This window comes from Trachemys scripta, chromosome 1 (genome assembly GCF_013100865.1).
Source record: "Trachemys scripta elegans isolate TJP31775 chromosome 1, CAS_Tse_1.0, whole genome shotgun sequence".
NCBI lineage: Eukaryota > Metazoa > Chordata > Testudines > Emydidae > Trachemys > Trachemys scripta.
In genome coordinates, this window is record NC_048298.1 from 83,949,819 (window position 1) to 83,966,898 (window position 17,080).

The following is a 17,080-nucleotide window of genomic DNA, read 5'->3' on the forward strand; positions in this document are numbered from 1 at the left end:
AAAAAAAAAGTATTGAATGTAGACAACTGTATTTTATTTGGGGGGAGGCCTAGAGTTAAAAGATAATAGCTGTTGCCTATCCCTTCAATGAGTAGTTTTGTACCATGACTACATTTGTCCACTTTTAATAATGAGAAATTAACTTCTGTTCCAAGCTCAGTGTTTTCTTTTTTTATTACTGAAATCCCTAATTTGGGGATGGGGCTTTAACCTCCCCTCTCCAGCCTCTAATTGTCTATGCCAGGGGTCGGCAACCTCTGGCACGCGGCTTGCCAGGGTAAGCACCCTGGCGGGCCGGGCCAGTTTGTTTACCTGCTGACGTGGCAGGTTCGGCTGATCACAGCCCCCACTGGCCGTGGTTCACCATGTGGGGCACATCCCTCGCCCGTGGCCACTGTGGGCCGTGATCGGCCAAACCTGCCGCGTTGGCAGGTAAACAAACTGGCCCGGCCCACCAGGGTGCTTACCCTGACGAGCCACGTGCCAGAGGTTGCCGACCCCTGGTCTATGCCCAGGATTATATATATTATCATGGTTATCTCCCACAAATGCCCTGATGATTGGTCATGGGTGGAGCTGGAAAACTTTCTTTTATTTCATTCACACTAGTAATACACAGTTTTGTTATATTTCAAGGCAAAATGGAATTTCCTCATACTCCTCCAGTTCTGTTTTTAATACAGCTTATCTCAGTAACAGACCAAAATGAAGCTTTTAGACCCTTTATTTACAAACAGTACTCCTTTCCAACTGGAAACATACAAATAAAAAAAAATATCTATACCAGGAACACCATGCCAAAAGAAAAATAAATATATACAAGGCTCAAAGAAATTTTTTTCATATATATAAAAACCTGTAAACTTTGCCCTAATAAGAACTACTAAAGGAGAAACTTTTTCACTACTTCAACACTTAGATACTTGTGCCTCTGATAACCTGAATTTCCCAACAATTACTCAAGTGCCAGACTTTTAAAAACAGATCTTCTCTTAATCTTACTGAGGCTCTACACACCAAGATTAAATACACAGATAGATTACTTCCTTTCTTTGGAGGCCAATTCACCTAAAATTATAGTTAATCTCTAGGTGATCTCTAATGGCTTTATTTACTCTGTCAACAAGCCATCTGTCTTCAATCCATATGACCTGAAGAAGAGCTCTTGTAAGCTCCAAAGCTTGTAGCTTTCACCAACAGAAGTTGGTGCCATAAAATATATTATTTCACCTACCTTGTCTCTCTAACAACCCATCTTTTCATTCTAGTGCTTCCCCACTCAAAAATATACAAAAAGACATTCTGATGACCCCGGGAAACACCTTAGTTAACTAAATGAGAGTACCTCAGTACAAAAGGTTTCAGAGTGGTAGCTGCAGAGGTGAAAGTAAGCTGGTACACCCCGGTACGGCATACCGGCAAGAGTTGGTGCGCCATACCCAGGCGGCCCGGCCTCCCTAGGTATCAATTTAAAGGACCTGGGGCTCCCAGCAACAGCTGGAGCCCCAGGCCCTTTAAATTGCCACCAGAGCCCCACTGCTGGAGCCCTGGGGTAGCGGCAGAGGGGCTCCAGGGGCTATTTAAAGGGCCTGGGGCTCCCGCTGCCTCTACGGCCCTGACTCTTTAAATAGCTGCTGGAGCCCTGCCGCCGCTCCAGCAGCTATTTAAAGGGCCCGGGGCGGTAGAGGCAGGAGAAGCCTGGGCCCTTTAAATAACCACCGGAGTCCCGCTGCCAGAGCCCCAGGGTAGCAGCGGCAGCTGTGGGCTCCGGCAGCGGTTTAAAGGGCCCAGGGCGGTAGTGGTGGCCGAGCCCTGGACCCTTTAATCTGCTGCCGGAGCTCCTGGCTGCTGCTGCTGCTACCCCAGCAGGGGAGGGGAAAGGCACTTACTGGTATAGGGCGGGCTGGGGCTGGCTCTGACCCCCCCCCCATCCCCGTGCCTTCTGGAGGCCAGAGCTGGCTCCAACCCAGCCCTGTACCGGTAAGCCCCTATTTCTACTTTCACCCCTGGGTAGCTGTGTTAGTCTGAATCAGCAAAAACAACAAGGAGTCCTTGTGGCACTTTAGAGACTAACAAATTTATTTGGGCATAAGCTTTCATGAGCTAAAACCCACTTCATCAGATGCATTGAATGGAAAATACAGTAGAGGTATAAATACACAGCATATGAAAAGATTGGAGTTGCCTTACTAAGTGGTGGTCAGTGCTAATTAGCCAATTCAATTAAGGTGGAAGTGGGCTACTCACACCTTCTTGTTAACTGTTTGAAATGGTCCACCTTGATTACATTGGCCTCATTAGCACTACTAAAGTGATTTTCACCTCTTCTTGTCAACTGTTAAGAATAGTCCACTTCCACCTTAATTGAATTGGCTCGTTAGCACTGATCCCCCCACACACTTGGTAAGGCAACTACCATCTTTTCATATGCTGTGTATTTATACCTCTCTACTGTATTTTCCACTCAATGCATCAGATGAAGTGGGTTTTAGCCCACAAAAGCTTATGCCCAAATAAATTTGTTAGTCTCTAAGGTGCCACAAGCACTCCTTATTGTTTTTTCAGTACAAAAGTTGTCTATGGCAAAACTGGCAAGTTTTAGAAGTGCAACCGCAGTACCACAGCAATGGTTGATAGCACTTCTAGAATATATTCTAGGAATGCAGAGATCAGTTTTATCACACATCATACTACTACAGTGTTCAGGAATCTCAAATTCCTGAATTATTGGAGACATTTTACTCTATTTACTGTTACTACACATAATAAATTACTGGTGTACTTGAAAAGACCCTACAACATGTTACATTTTTAGAGAGAAGTTCCAGGAGTGCAGCAGTAGATAAATACGGCTTTTTTTAATAAACAGGCCATGGAAACAGAAGGTTTCAGTTGATTTTTCCCAAGCATATAGGGATTGGTCAGTTATAATTTCATGTAATGAATACCACATTGCAGGCTAACCGGTCTTTAAGGTGGGGATGAATTGTGTGTTGCTCATACATCTCTATTCATACTTTCTCAATTAGAGACTGATGTTTGCTCAGTGGTTTCTGGTAACATTGGTGAGCAAAGTAGCTATATAAATGATTGTTATGGTGCAGCCATTTGAGAGTTATATTTATTTTCTCGATGTATTTATTCTTGCTAGACTACTTTGTCTCTAGTAGGTACTCTATTAACTAAAATTGCTAGGTTATCATATGTGTCATGTAATGTATATAGTCTTTAATTAGTAATAATAAATATATCACATTCTTTTAGTTCCTAGAAATTTAGGAAATCTAGATAGAGTAACATGTTCTGATTGAAGTAGGTGGAATTGCTAGTCTGATGACGAAACTGCAATTTTTGTAGGTCCTAAAAAGGAGTGAAAATATAAGTTTGAGTTCAGTATAACACTACCAAATAAGCATATGTGATGTGAGGTAGTGATTGAGTTGGCTGTGTGGGGAGAGAGGGAGGAAAACACTAACAAAACAGCCAGACTGTGCCAGTCTAAATTAAATTAACTAAGTTGCATTTTTCCCATTTCATAGTGTGAACATAGAAAAGTTAGCAATAGCCGTTCTGACACTTTGCCTCTCTGCCACTAGTCTAAGTACTGTATATTGTCAATAAGATATAATAATGACAAAGCTGGGGAATGATAACGTGTATCTGTTGTATACTCAGAACTCCAATGGGTAGCTGAAAGTTTGGACTATAGTATAAGAATGCTAAAGACCTGAAATATGTCACAATTATAATTTTAAAAAACATTTGTGTGTTCCTGTTTTCTGGATTTTTTTTTTAATTATTTTTGATAGAACATATTACTTTGGCAGTTGAGAGGCATGTTAAGAAATCAACCCACATTTTAAAGTGCCTTTCATTTAATGTTAAGAGGAAACCAGAAACTTCTGAACTGGAAAATAGACTTCTGATAATTCCAGTGACCTCCCTTCAAGAACCAAAAAGTAGATCTGTTAGAGCAAGGATTAAGTATGCTGTCATTAAGTCACTGACCTGGAGCACATAAAGAGGATTGGTCTAAAACCAGAATGTCTTGCATTCTGCTGCCAATCCTGGCTTGAGAGAAAAGAGCTCTATTTGTGAATCATATGGAAACATTTTATATCAATCATTTTCTAAGGCCAGTATTTGCAAGAAAATCAGTTATATTAAAGAGGGATGAGAATATTATTATGCTGTTCTTACCTTACTGGATAACAACAAAAATGCAAACTATGTTAAACTAGAAAAATATATATATAATCCATCATACAAGGATTGTACTCACTGGGAGTTTGACATGGACTTTCAGTGAAACAAGATCTGGTCAATTGCCAACCACAAGAAATGGCATTAGCATTGTTCTTACAGTATTTGGAGTAAATAACCCTTTCATTGCCTACAAGCAGATTAATATTGTTGCTCTGTGTCTCTATCTGTGTCACTTTTGGGTTACTGTGATGGGTTCGGTCACAGAGATCACCTTGGGACTGTCACCTGATGTGCTGAAATTACCTCTGAGCCCGTTTTCTCTGCCAGCTTGGGACTTCCAGAACCCTGCCTGCTTGAGCCAGAAACGCTAGCCTGCTGCAACACAGATCCAGGGTCTGGTTCATGCCCCCAAAGCTGCAGATTTAACTGAAAACAGCTCAGCAGATTACCCGTCTCCAGCACCCAGACACCCAGTTCCCAATATGCTCCAAACCCCAAATAAATCCGTTTTACTTTGTAGAAAGCTTATACAGGGTAAATTCATAAATTGTTCGCCTTCTGTAACACTGATAGAGAGATATGCACAGCTGTTTGCTCCCCCTGGTATTAATCACTTACTCTGCGTTTATTAATAAACAAATGTGATTTTATTAAGTATAAAAAGTGGGATTTAAGTGGTTTCCAGTACTAACCAAGCAAAATAAAGCAAAAACACACAAGTCTAAGCCTAATACATTAAGAAACTGATTACAGGTAATATGTCACCCTCGGAGATGTTCCAATAAGCTTCTTTCATAGACTAGACTCCTTCCTAGTCTGGGCCCAATCCTTTCCCCTGGTACAGTCCTTGTTAGTTCCAGCAGATATCTCAGGTGGTAAGCAGGGGTTTTCTAATGACTGGCAGTCACCCTTTGTCCTGCTCCACCCCTTTTTATAGCTTTGGCACAAGACAGGAATCTTTTGTCTCTCTGGGTCCCCAACCCTCCTTCTAAATGGAAAAGTACCAGATTTAAGATGGATTTCATTACCAAGTGACATGTCACTGTAAGACCCCTAGTCTCCATTCCTCATGGGCTGGCCCCACACATACACAGGAAGGCTTTCAAGTAACTAAGGCCATTTATAACTGATTTTTTCTGGGGCACCCTTAATGCCCTCCACTTAATATGTTTACATCAGTGATACAAATTTATATCTTATTCTCCTAACTCCAGACATAGAAATAATACATGCAAACAAATAGGATGAACACACTTAGTAGATTACAAGCTTTCTAATTACACCATTCAAGGGGTATTTAGCGTAAAGCATATTCCAGTTACGTCATTCATAAGCATACTTCCATAAAGCATATGGAGTGCAACGTCAGTTACCAAGAACAAAGAACTTACCTCTGTTAGAACTAGCTATACCTCTCTCTGCCCTTCTCACATCTGCACAGCAGAACAAAAAGGAAAAGACAGAGAATTAAAAATGGAATTTGTTTTTATCATTCTCTAAGTGTTTATATCTAATATAGTATTGCTGATTCAAAACTATAAAAATGCATCTCACCTATGACTTCTCTAGAATGTCTAACTTTCTTTCAAAATTCCAAATTTACAATTACAGTTAGTCACCTCAGGCTAGACTCACTGCGACACATGGGGCAGTCGGAGAGCCTGTCACCCGAGGCCATTTGGCAGCGGGCGAGCCGGGCTCTCCCGGTCCTGCTGGACCTGACCCCGCTGATGGATGAGCTGCTGGCGCGGATCCTGAGCTGGGTCCCGGGCCGCGTCAGAAGTGGTTAAGCACCTTGCAGGCTAAATGACCCAAATTCAACCTTTAAAGACATGTTAGAGAAGTATATAAATGGTAATTAGGGCTATTTCTTATCAATAGTTAACATAGCCTTGTTAAATAGACTAGAGCTTTGAAATGCAAACCTGTATTGTTAGAGAACTAAAGGTAATACTAATTGTATGTGTTTACTTATATCTTGTTAGATGTTAACCATGTAAACAGATGGTTCCTGTTTGTTACTATATCTGTTAATTCAAAGATCAAAAGAAAATATTAACATTTAGATGAAACTTGAGTGTAATAATTTCATTATCTATACTTCTCTTTGAAGTATGTAGTAAACTGTATATAAACTGCTTAATGAATAATTACCTTATACTAATGAATGCAACTAATTACTGGTGATGCTTAGGAAATAGAAGGTTACTTCAAAAGCCTATTGTTCAACCAAGGACTGCGTGCTGTCAAGAGACTCCAAAAATCTCTATAAAAACACTTGGGACTTGATCCTTTTTTATCTCAGATCTGCTTAAGCTTAGTCAGGGGAAGTTTGAGCCACAAGACTGTGGTCTCCAGTTACACCCTGGACGGCCCTGATATTTAATATTTGGACATTGGACCATAATCTATGGACTAATTCTGAAAGAACTCTATGCAACTCTGAAGTCCACCATCTCTACTATGAAACTGATCTAAGAATGATATTCAAGTCTGAATGAATAATGATCTTTTAACCAATATTCATTCTCTCTCTCTCTCTCTCTTTTAATAAATCTTAGTTTGGTTAATAAGAATTGGCTGTAAGCGTGTATTTGGGTAAGATCTGAAATATTCATGAGGAGGTAATGTGTGCAATCTTTGGGAACTGGTAGAACTTTTTTGTATGAGTGAACAAGATTTTTCAGTAATCTTCATCATATTTGACTTGGCTGACTGGGAGGAAGTCCATAGACTGGGTTGCTTTAAGGGCACTGTGTTTTGGCTTCTGTGTAATCAGTAAAGTATTGTAGAAGATGTTTTGTTGCTGGCTTGGTGAATTTAAGTATTAGAATAACCACCAGTTTTGGGGATCAGCTGATCCATTCTTTCCAGTTTGCCCTAATTGAGCAATCTCAGTGTGGCCCCTTAGGACTCCAGTCACACTCACAAATAAACTGAGGCACCTAGAAAATCACTGGGATCCACAATGTCTAGATTAGGCAACTAGGATCCCTATACAATGAATGGGGGAAAGATAGGTGCCTCAGAATGGGATTCACAGAAACCAGCATGCTAGGCCCAACCTAAGCTAGTCAAAGGGAGATGCCAAAGTGCTGGAGCATGTCCTAAACCCCAGCCATCTCACAGTTCAGCATCTAAGGCCATGTCTACACTACAAACTTTGGTCAATGCAAGTTATGTCTGCGTACAGATGCTGAAGTTTATATCTCTCTCGTGCTTGTGAATACTTTGCTGCTTGCATTGGCTCTGTGTGTACTCACCAGAATTGTTTGTGTCAATGCAAAGTGCAGTGTAGATATCCCAAGGTGCCACGCACTGCCATCCGACACAATGCCTTAAGGGAACTTTTTGCAATGTGGTGTTTAATAGAAATGACTTGCTCAGGGATCTCTGGGAGCTAGGAGTCAAATTCCCAGCGTGCGACTTTCTCCATTCTATAATGCTATCCATATCCTTCAATTTTTATGCCTTTTCTTTAAATCCCACTAATCCTTGCAGCATTTTTTGGTATCGGGCATCTCTGACAGAAGCATGGAGGCTGCAGATCTCTGCACTATTCTCATGAACGTTGCAAATATGGAACGCATGATTCTCCTGTATTTGCAGATATTAGGAAGTACTGCAACAATGTGGGATATGGCAATTTTGTTTAAAGACAGTTTGCTGCAGGAACAATTCAAGGTTGTTGATGGCATTCGTGGCACAGCTGCAGACGGTGGAGCCCCACTTCTGGGCCTGAGAAATGAGTAGTGACTGGTGGGATCGCATCATAATGCAGATTTGGGACGACAAGCAATGGCTGCCAGATTTTCAGATGCAAAAGGCCAAATTCCTGGATCTGTGTGCCAAGCTCGCCCCAACCTTCCAGTGTAGGGACAACAGAATGAGAGCTATATTGACAGTGTACAAGGAAGTGGCAATCACATTCTGGATCAGTTGGAAATCATTTTGAAGTTGGAAAATCCAAAATGGGAGCCATTGGCATACGATGACAGGCTGCACAGGACTGTGTCTCTTGGCAATGTGAAGGATATAGTGGATGGATTTATAGCAGTGGGGTTCCCAAATTGCAGTGGGGCACGCATATGTCTAATTTGGTATGAGTCCACCTCACCGCAGAGTACATCAGTAGAAAGGGCTACTTCTCTGTGGTTGTGTAAACCTTGGTAGATCACCGGGGACACTTCTCTGATATCAATATAGGCTGGGATCATAGGCGTGCACACGGGGTGTGCCGGCTGTGCCTGGGCACACCCTAATGCCCTCTCAGAAGCGGCCGGCAGGGAACCATGTCCCCGGGGGGGGAGGGGGGGAGTTGCTCCAGGCACCGCCCCCTGCAGCTCCCGTTAGCTGGGAACGGGGAACTGTGGCCAATGGGAGCTTCGGGGGAGGTACTTGGAGGCATGGCAAGGGTAGTGTGCAGAGCCCTATGCTGCCCCACCCTCCCCTGGGGCTGAGTGGGGACAGGGTGAGCAGTGTGGTGTGGGGCCAGGGCAGGCAGGCAGGGAGTGCGCCGCTGTGAGTAAACGGCTCCGGGGGAGTCTGAACCCCTCCTGCACCCCACCCCACCCCCCCGCCTGCCCCCTGTTGAACCAGGCCCCTCTTCCCCAGGGCCGGGCCCGGCTGCTTTAACAGCCCCATGTGCTTGCTGGCAGCCTCCCACCCGGCAGCACCAACACAGCCGCTTAAGGTGGCCCGTGGGGGCGCTGCCGCAGTCCCCTCACCCCCAAGGCAGCTGCCCCTCTCCAGCGCCCAGGGCCCCAAACCCGCCTGTGCTCCCAGCGCTGGCCGTGGGCCCGGGAACTGCCTGGGGGGAGCCAGGCCACCCCTGAGCCCAGCCCACCTTAAGTGGGGCCCGGGAGTCAGCAGGCCTGGAGCAGGGGGCAAGCCCAGCCCACAGGCCCCTGGAGCCCGGCTGCGAGCTCAGCTCCTCGGCCTTGAGTCCAGCTCCGGGAGCAGCCCAACCCCATTGCAATCCGCCCCGGCTGTCTCTGCCCGGCCTGTCCCCAAACGCCCATCCTGGCCCCCTCGGCCTGACCCGGCCCCCGAGCCTGCCCGCCGGAACGGGGAAGCCCAGATCCCCAACCCGGGGCCCGCCTGCAAACAGCCTACCCTCCTGCACCCCAACTCCTTGCCCCGCAACCCCCTGCCCTGAGCCCCATGCTGCACCCTGCACCCCCTTCCCTGAGCCCCCTCATACATCCTGCACCCTCCTTTGCCCCAATCCCTTGTCCTGAACCCCTTCCTGCACACCACACCCCACACTCCCTCCCACACCCCAACCTTTATGATGTTCGCCTTAAAAAAAAAAATCCCTGGGTTCACACCCTAAAGAAATGTGCTGCACATGCCTATGGCTGGGACTATCCTGTGTTTTCCTGAAGCTATGAATTATGTGGTGCTGTAAGGATAAGGCTTTTTCCTGTAGCCATATTAAGAGAGCAGCAGCCGTTAGCTAAGAAGCAGGAAGTCACATCCTCACATTCCATCTAAATTACATTAAAACAATGGACTATCAGGCTGCTAAGAAGACGGTCCTGTTCTAATAGCACCCACTATCACCAGATAAAGAAACAGCCCTTAAGATGGTTAAAGAAAACTTAGTTTGATAGCTTTCTGTCTGGCAAAAAAATCACTTATCACAGTTGTGGTTGTGAAATCCTCATTTATTGTTTTATCTTTCTGGTCCCCACTTTCCTATTGTTTGTCTGTATGATCTCTGTCTGGTTCTTTGATTGTTTCTGTCTAATCCTAACATATTGTAACAAAATTTTCTAGCCAGTCAGACCCCACCACCTTAATTGATTTATACCTAGCAAAATTAATTATGTAACAGACAAAAAAATCACTTATCACAGTTGTGTTTGTGAAATCCTTATTTCTTTATAGTTTTAGCTTTGTTAAGGTATATAAACTGGGGTCCAAAAGGAAGTTCTTTGGGTAAAGTGAGGTGCCTTTCACCTGGAGTCCTAGGAACTGGGAAAGGGTGGGGGTGCCTAGATTAACTGGGTTACGCCTTGAGCCCTAGGAACTAGGTAGAGGTGGACATTTCAGTGCATAAATGTAGTCCATTATGGCTACACATACACCCGCCGTGGTTTTCACAGGTCAGTGTATATGAAGTTGTGATTTTCCTTGCTGTCCCCCAGCATGGAGTGGTAGGGGTAAGGATGCAGCCCATGATGCCACATGGTATGTTGGGGGTGGGGAGGAAGAAGTGACCATGGAATTCTCCAAGGACTGCAACGCGTGGGGAGTCTGGAATTTTTGGACCTGCAGGTCAGCCAGGACTTGCAGTTTGCTGCATGAGAAGACCCATTGTGTCCTAATGCATGTCCTCTCCTTGTTTTATTGGGACTCCTGGGCCTTTCTTCTGTCTGTCTTTCCTTTTTCATGTTCTTGACATATTCGCCCTCTAGGCCCTTCATTCATGGTCCAATGCAGCACTGCCTTGCAGGATCTTGCTGAACATGTCCTCCCTACTCTTTCTACTTCTTTCTTCTCTTCATCACGGTCAGATTTTCTGCAGGTGTGGAAGGAGCACCCTTCAAAGCCACCATGCCAGAAACTGCTGGTAAAAACAGACAGATGTACCACTAGATTTATAATCACAACAGAATGAGAAAGATAAGTTTCAAAACTCCAGTCCCTTATTCCCATGAACATGTTTAACAGGAAATGTTTATTGACACTTCAGCCTTGGAGCACCTTGGCACAGCACCACTCTCTAACCCCAGCCATGGTGAGTATGGCTCACCGGGGGTGAGGAGTGCGAAATGATTTTTTATTGCATGGTCCAGAGAGAGCGTGAGAAACTGCAAGCAGGAGAATGATGCTGTAGCCTGGTGGTTAGAGCACTCACATAGGAGACTTATGATCTAGTTCCCCTGCTCCAATGGCTTTTTCGTGGTTAATTTTTAGTGGAACGGCTTCAACAGAAGACAGTGAGGAAGCCTCACATGAGAATATCTTATAGCCCAAAGGTTAGAACACTCACCTGAGGGGTGACAGAACACTGTTCAAATCCCTTCTCCCAAATGGGGACTTCAACTGGGAGTCTCCCTCATCCCAGATTAATGCTCTAAACACTGTTGAGGTGGGTCCTCCTCCTCCCTCTCCACTCCACCTGTTTTGTGCAAGTTCATGTCTGGGACTGATCTGGTAGACGAGCTGTGAGCATGCTTATCAGATTGGGCCCTGCAGATGAGTTAGATGGAGAAACCCCTATCTTCCCTTGGTTCATGCATCGCTCTGGGTCTTGGGCATCTGGACACCCACAGTGGGCCTGCAATGCACATGTACAGGGGCATAACCATAGGTTCCTAGGGAACTTTTTGCTGCAAAACCTTGGGTGCTGAGCAAGTTTAGGCACCTACAGGGTTCAATGGCAGCTAAGTTGGGGTTTTATGAATCCCAGTGGGCCTGATTGAGGGATTTAGTTTGCCTATGCAGTTAGGGACCTATCTCCTCATGTCTGTGGTAATAATTGTATAACTAAAAGGTCTAAAGCATTCATCCTCACACTCCAACTCCAAAACAAGACTCTGTTTGGTTACTATTTGCATAGCCTAATCACTCATTGTTTGATAGTTCTCTCTAGTTAGTGCTTTCTAAATATTACAGGAGATGCATGATTTTTAAGGTGGTTACTGAACACTACTGTTGATGAGAAAATTTATTTAGAAAAAAAAAGACTATATAAAGATCTTGATGAGCTTCAGCTATAAACTATAGAAAGAAAAGTGCTATAAGGAATGCATAGGTGCCATACATTATCTATTCCTCATTATTGTTTCTTTTAAATTTTCCATCACTGAATGTGCCAGGCAATTGAAATTTATGGGATATAAATTCTGTTTGTGGCCTAGTCTACACTATAGCTGTACTGGCAAAACCTCCTACTGTAGACAAACTTATACTGGTTCCTCAAATGAAATATGGTATATTGACAAATATAATTGCATCTACATTAGGGGTTTTTGCAGACATAGAAATGTAAAAACATGTCCTAACCCTGACTTTCATTAGTGTACTGGCAACAGTTTCTAGTGCAGCCCTGGCCTTGGAGATTGTCAGGGTATGTCTTACATGGTATTTTGGAGCAAGTGGGAGAGAGCCTCCCAGCCCAGGTAAACAGATTTGGGCTAACTGGGCTGTTGCTAACCATCTAAAAATAGCTGCGTAGACAGTGCTTTGATGTTGTGACTCTGGCTGGAGCTTGAGCTCTGAAGCACACCTCCCCTCTCTAGATTTCAGAGCCCAAGGTGCAACTTTAAAGCACTGTTTATGCAGCTATTTTTAGAGCACTAGCAGAAGTCTCACTAGCCTGTCTGTTGACCCCAGCTGGTAGGCTAGCTCCCACTCAGTAAAATGTGCTGCGTAGACATACCATCTTGTGCTAGTAGTTAATATTGCAGATCTGACTGCACCCAGAAACAGTGCTGACTTTTGTGCCACTTCTGTTATCCTTATCATACTAATTCCCTCTGTTGAAACCACTTTCCTTTTTGTGCTCCTGGCTCCTACCTGCACCATAACATGGCATCACACTCAGTGGTTTTTTTGGGGTTACCACTTTTAGAAATATAAATTCAAGACAAGAAACTAATTATTAGTTTCACATACATAAGCATATTGTACACAAAATGTACATATAAAATATATTTTGCTTCCATCTAAAGTTGTCATCCTTTTGCAAGCTGCAACTCACCTAAATTCATTTACACCAGCGGCTCTCAAACTTTTTTACTGGTGACCCCTTTCACATAGCAAGCCTCTGAGTGCGACCCCTCCTTATAAATTAAAAACACTTTTTTATATATTTAACGCCATTTTAAAGGCTGGAGGCAAAGCGGGGTTTGGGATGGAGGTTGACAGCTTGCAACCCCCTCATGTAATAACCTCGTGACCCCCTGAGGGGTCCTGACCCCCTGTTTGAGAACCCCTGATTCACACTGTGTGCCAAGGATTGAATTACTGCACAGTATTTACCCCTTTGATGCTATCTTAATTTTGCTGCTCTGGGCTAAACGTTAACCAAGTTGAAGGATTGTTCCAGAGCAGCAGAGGCCAAAAAAAACAACTGTACATATCCAGCCCTGATAAAGTAAAGCCTGTGTAATGCTGGCAGACCCAGGTGCCAGCTCATGTCAAGGCCCCTAGGCCTCAGCTGAACACTGAAAATACATAACTGGAACCAGTATGGCATACTTCTGTGTTAGTATGGTTAAAATAAGTATTAGAGTTACACAAATTTGCTTAGTGTTTAGACTTTATGGAATACTTGTAAATTGCTGCATGTATTTATCTCACTTATATCATCTGAATCCGGTGTTATGAGGTAATAATGTTTGTTCCATGACTGTTGCTCCATAACAGCAAATCACCAGTCAGAAGGGAAGCATTATCAAGTATGAAATACTAGTTTGCCACAGGAGGCATTATCTCTTATTCAACAAAAAAAGACCCATCAACGGCAGATGAACCATTGTGGAACATGAGGACAAAAGACTTTGCTGATTGTTTCCCCCACCCCTGCCTCATTTCCCCCACCACCCAATGAAGAGGTAAGGATGGAGCAACTGAATTCCTCCCAGTAACTGAGCTTGCAATGTGAAGCAGAAGAAGGGAAGGAATAAAAGGTCCTAACAAGCAGCAACTATCTTGTATGCTCCTTGAACTCTGGGGAGCCAGGATTACTAAGCATAAGCAAAAGATCCCCAATGCTTGGCCTGGAATAGCCCTAAAGGACATATAGAGTTTGCTTATTAGAGAAGCATCTATTACTTTTTGTGTTTATACATGTTTACCATCTTTAACCTTGTAAATAAATTCTCTTATTTTCTTTTCCTAGTTTAATAAAGCTTTAGATAGCCAATCCTATAATAAACTACAAGCACTGTTTTTGGTGCAAGATCTCAGGTGCAGTTGACATAGGGTAAGTAACTGGTCCTTTGGGACTGGGAGTAACCTGAATATTTTTGTGATTTTTTTGGTGAAAGGGACCATCTATGACAAAGACAAACTTACCTGGGTGGCAAAATAGATCAGAGTACCCAAGGGGAAACTATCCATGACTCCATATTAAGGCTGTTATAGTACTTAAAGAGTTTACACTTGATAATTTGTTGGTGAAGTCTAAGTATAGAACTCACAACCAGTTTGGGGTCTGTGTCCTGTTGCTTAAGTCTGCCCTGAGGTTGGAATCCATGCTCTTGAGCTACTGCAGAACAGCTTGATAGCCTGGATGGCTTTAAAACACAGATCCTCAAAGATATTTAGGCTCCTAACTTCCATTAAAATCAATGTTGTTTGCAGTATTGTTGTAGCCTTGTTGGTCCCAGGATACTAGAACAACAAGGTAGGTGAGATAATATATTTTACTGGACCAACTTCTGGTCCAATTACCTCACGCACCTTGTCTCTCTGTTGAAATCAAGTGGGAAGACAGAGGGATCAATCTTGACCCCACTGTATGTGATAAATGGCAAAATTCTCACTGACTTTAATAGCAGATGGACCAAAAAAAAAGTGCAAAAAATAGCAATAGTAAGGTTTCTACTCAAGTGAAAGAAAACCTATAAGGGATTTTAAAGTTGAGTATCAAGTATCAAAGGGGTAGCCGTGTTGCTCTGGATCTGTAAAAGCAGCAAAGAGTCCTGTGGCACCTTATAGACTAACAGATGTATAGGAGCATGAGCTTTCATGGGTGAATACCCACTTCTTTGGATGTATGTAGTTGGGTATGTTCCTCCTTTTTAAAAAAAAAAAAAAAAAAAAAAACTCAGAAAGGCAAGATTGATCTTTCCTGGTTTTCTTGCTGTTGTCAAAGGAGATGTATATTATGAGCAATCAGATCTTAATTGAAAGCATATTGATATTGAATCCTTTCCCCCATGAGTTACTTCAGAATACGAGTTAAATAGGTATTTAAAATTTTGCTTCATATTTGCTTTGTTAACAATCTGACTCTAAGTTCCTTTCTCTTTTCACAGCTCTGATCCTTGTCTCGATATGTCAATGTCAGTAGCACTCCACTAGCCAAAATCTGCCAGGATAAACAAGACTTGAATTTCTCTTGTAAAAAAAAAAAAAAAAAAAAAAAAAAAAGCAAAATGGGGGCGGGGGAATTAACAGAAACCTTTCAATCATTCTTTTTTCCAGTAAGAAAAGCAAAGCATTAATAGCTGAAACTCACTTTACCCTTTACAGCTCTCCTTTAAAGCTATTCTAGTTTGTAAGTTTAACAACTACATATTTCTTACCTTGTAATTTGTGATAACAGTAGTTTCATTTAAGATAGAATTTAATATCACCTATCCTGTATCTAAACTGCTGCAGAAGCAATTTTTTTAAATCTTATTTTCAGAATTTCTCAAGTGCCTGCTACCTTACTCACCCTGACCCTTGGCTGAGTTACTCTAGTATCTTTGATGCTATACCACAGAGCAGCGATTCTCAATTGTTTTCTCCTTAATGCAAAGGATGTGGTTACTTGGTTGGGTTTCCCTAGGCTGCTTCATGGCTGAACCAATAATTTCCTCTTCGCGGCTGTGGAGAGGGATTTGCCTCTCCCACCTGAGCACGCCTGAAGCATAGCACAGAGATTTCACCACAGACACGTTTATATTAAGGACCCCCAGGGAAGAAGGGAGCAGGCAGAGGGGCGACCCAGTGCTGCTCTCGCTGCCACTAGAAATCCCAGAATTAAGTCCCCACCAGAGCCCACAAGCAGCAGGCAGTGGTGGCACAGCTCGCGGGGCTGACCTGCCAGGTGCGTCCCGGCTGCACTAGCAGGGGCTGAGCGGCGAGACCTGGGCTCGGGTGGAGAGACTCCGCATCATAGGCGTGCGCACGGGGTGTGCCCGGGCACACCCTAATACCCATGGGTCAGATCCGGATCTGGCCCCTCAGGGCTTTGGATCTGGTCCGTGGGATTTGCCCCCCCCGGTGCGGCAGGCCCCGTGCTGCTTTCAGAAGCAGCCAACAGGGTACCATGTCTCTGGGGCCAGGGGGTTGCTCCAGGCACCGCCTCCCAAAGCTCCCATTGGCCAGGAACAGAGAACCGTGGCCAATGGGAGCTTCAGGGGAGGTACCTGGAGGTGTGGCAAGGGCAGGGTGCAGACCCCTGTGCTGCACCGCCCCTCTCCTCCCCTGGGGCTGCACGGGGACGGGGTGAGCGGTGCGGCATGGGGCACTGGCAGGCAGGGAGTGTGCCTGCGGGTAAGCGGCCCCGGGCCAGAGCCCAAACCCCTCCTACACCCCCCCCGCCCTGAGCCCCCTCCCTGCACCCTGTTGAGCTGGGCTCCCCTTCCCCAGGGCCGGGCTGGCTGCTTTAACAGCCCCATGTGCTGCCTGGCAGCCTCAACACAGCCGCTTAAGGTGGCCCGTGGGGGTGCTGCCACAACCCCCTGCCCCCCAGGCAGCTGCTCCCCCTCAAGCGCCCAAGGCCCCCCACGCTGGCCGGGGGACAGGCACCACCCAGGGGGGGTCAGGCCGCCCCTGAGCCCAGCCCACCTTAAGTGGGGCCCGGGAGCGAGCCCGGCCCACAGGCCCTCCTGCAGCCCGGCTGCAAACTCAGCTCGCCGGCCCTGTTCGGGGGCTCCGCCCAGCACCCTCCAGCCCTGGGAGCAGCCCGGCCCCGCTGCAATCCACCCCAGCCCCGCTGCAATTCGCCCCGACTGCCTCTGCCCAGCCCGGCCCCCTCTGCCCGGCTGCCTGCCTGCAGGGACGGGGGAGCCCAGATCCCCAGCCCCAGGCCTGCCTGCAACCAGTCTACCCTAATGCACCCCAACTCCCTGTCCTGAGTCCCCTGCCTGCACCTCTCACCCCAACTCCCTGCCCTGAGCCCCCTTCCTGCCCCCCAACTCCC

General features: G+C 45.2%; 1 protein-coding gene and 1 long non-coding RNA gene across 2 annotated transcripts in view; one reads left to right on the forward strand and one right to left on the reverse strand.

Annotated features, from left to right (window-relative positions):
• The window catches only part of ACTR6 (actin related protein 6), a 37,344-nt gene that overhangs the window by 850 nt on the left and 19,414 nt on the right, over positions 1-17,080 (forward strand). The window lies entirely within an intron of this gene.
• On the reverse strand, positions 14,196-16,827 carry LOC117878890. Its single transcript, XR_004646127.1, has 2 exons — positions 15,608-16,827; positions 14,196-15,256 (listed from the first exon to the last, which is right to left on the reverse strand). It is a non-coding gene; the product is annotated as an uncharacterized LOC117878890 (long non-coding RNA).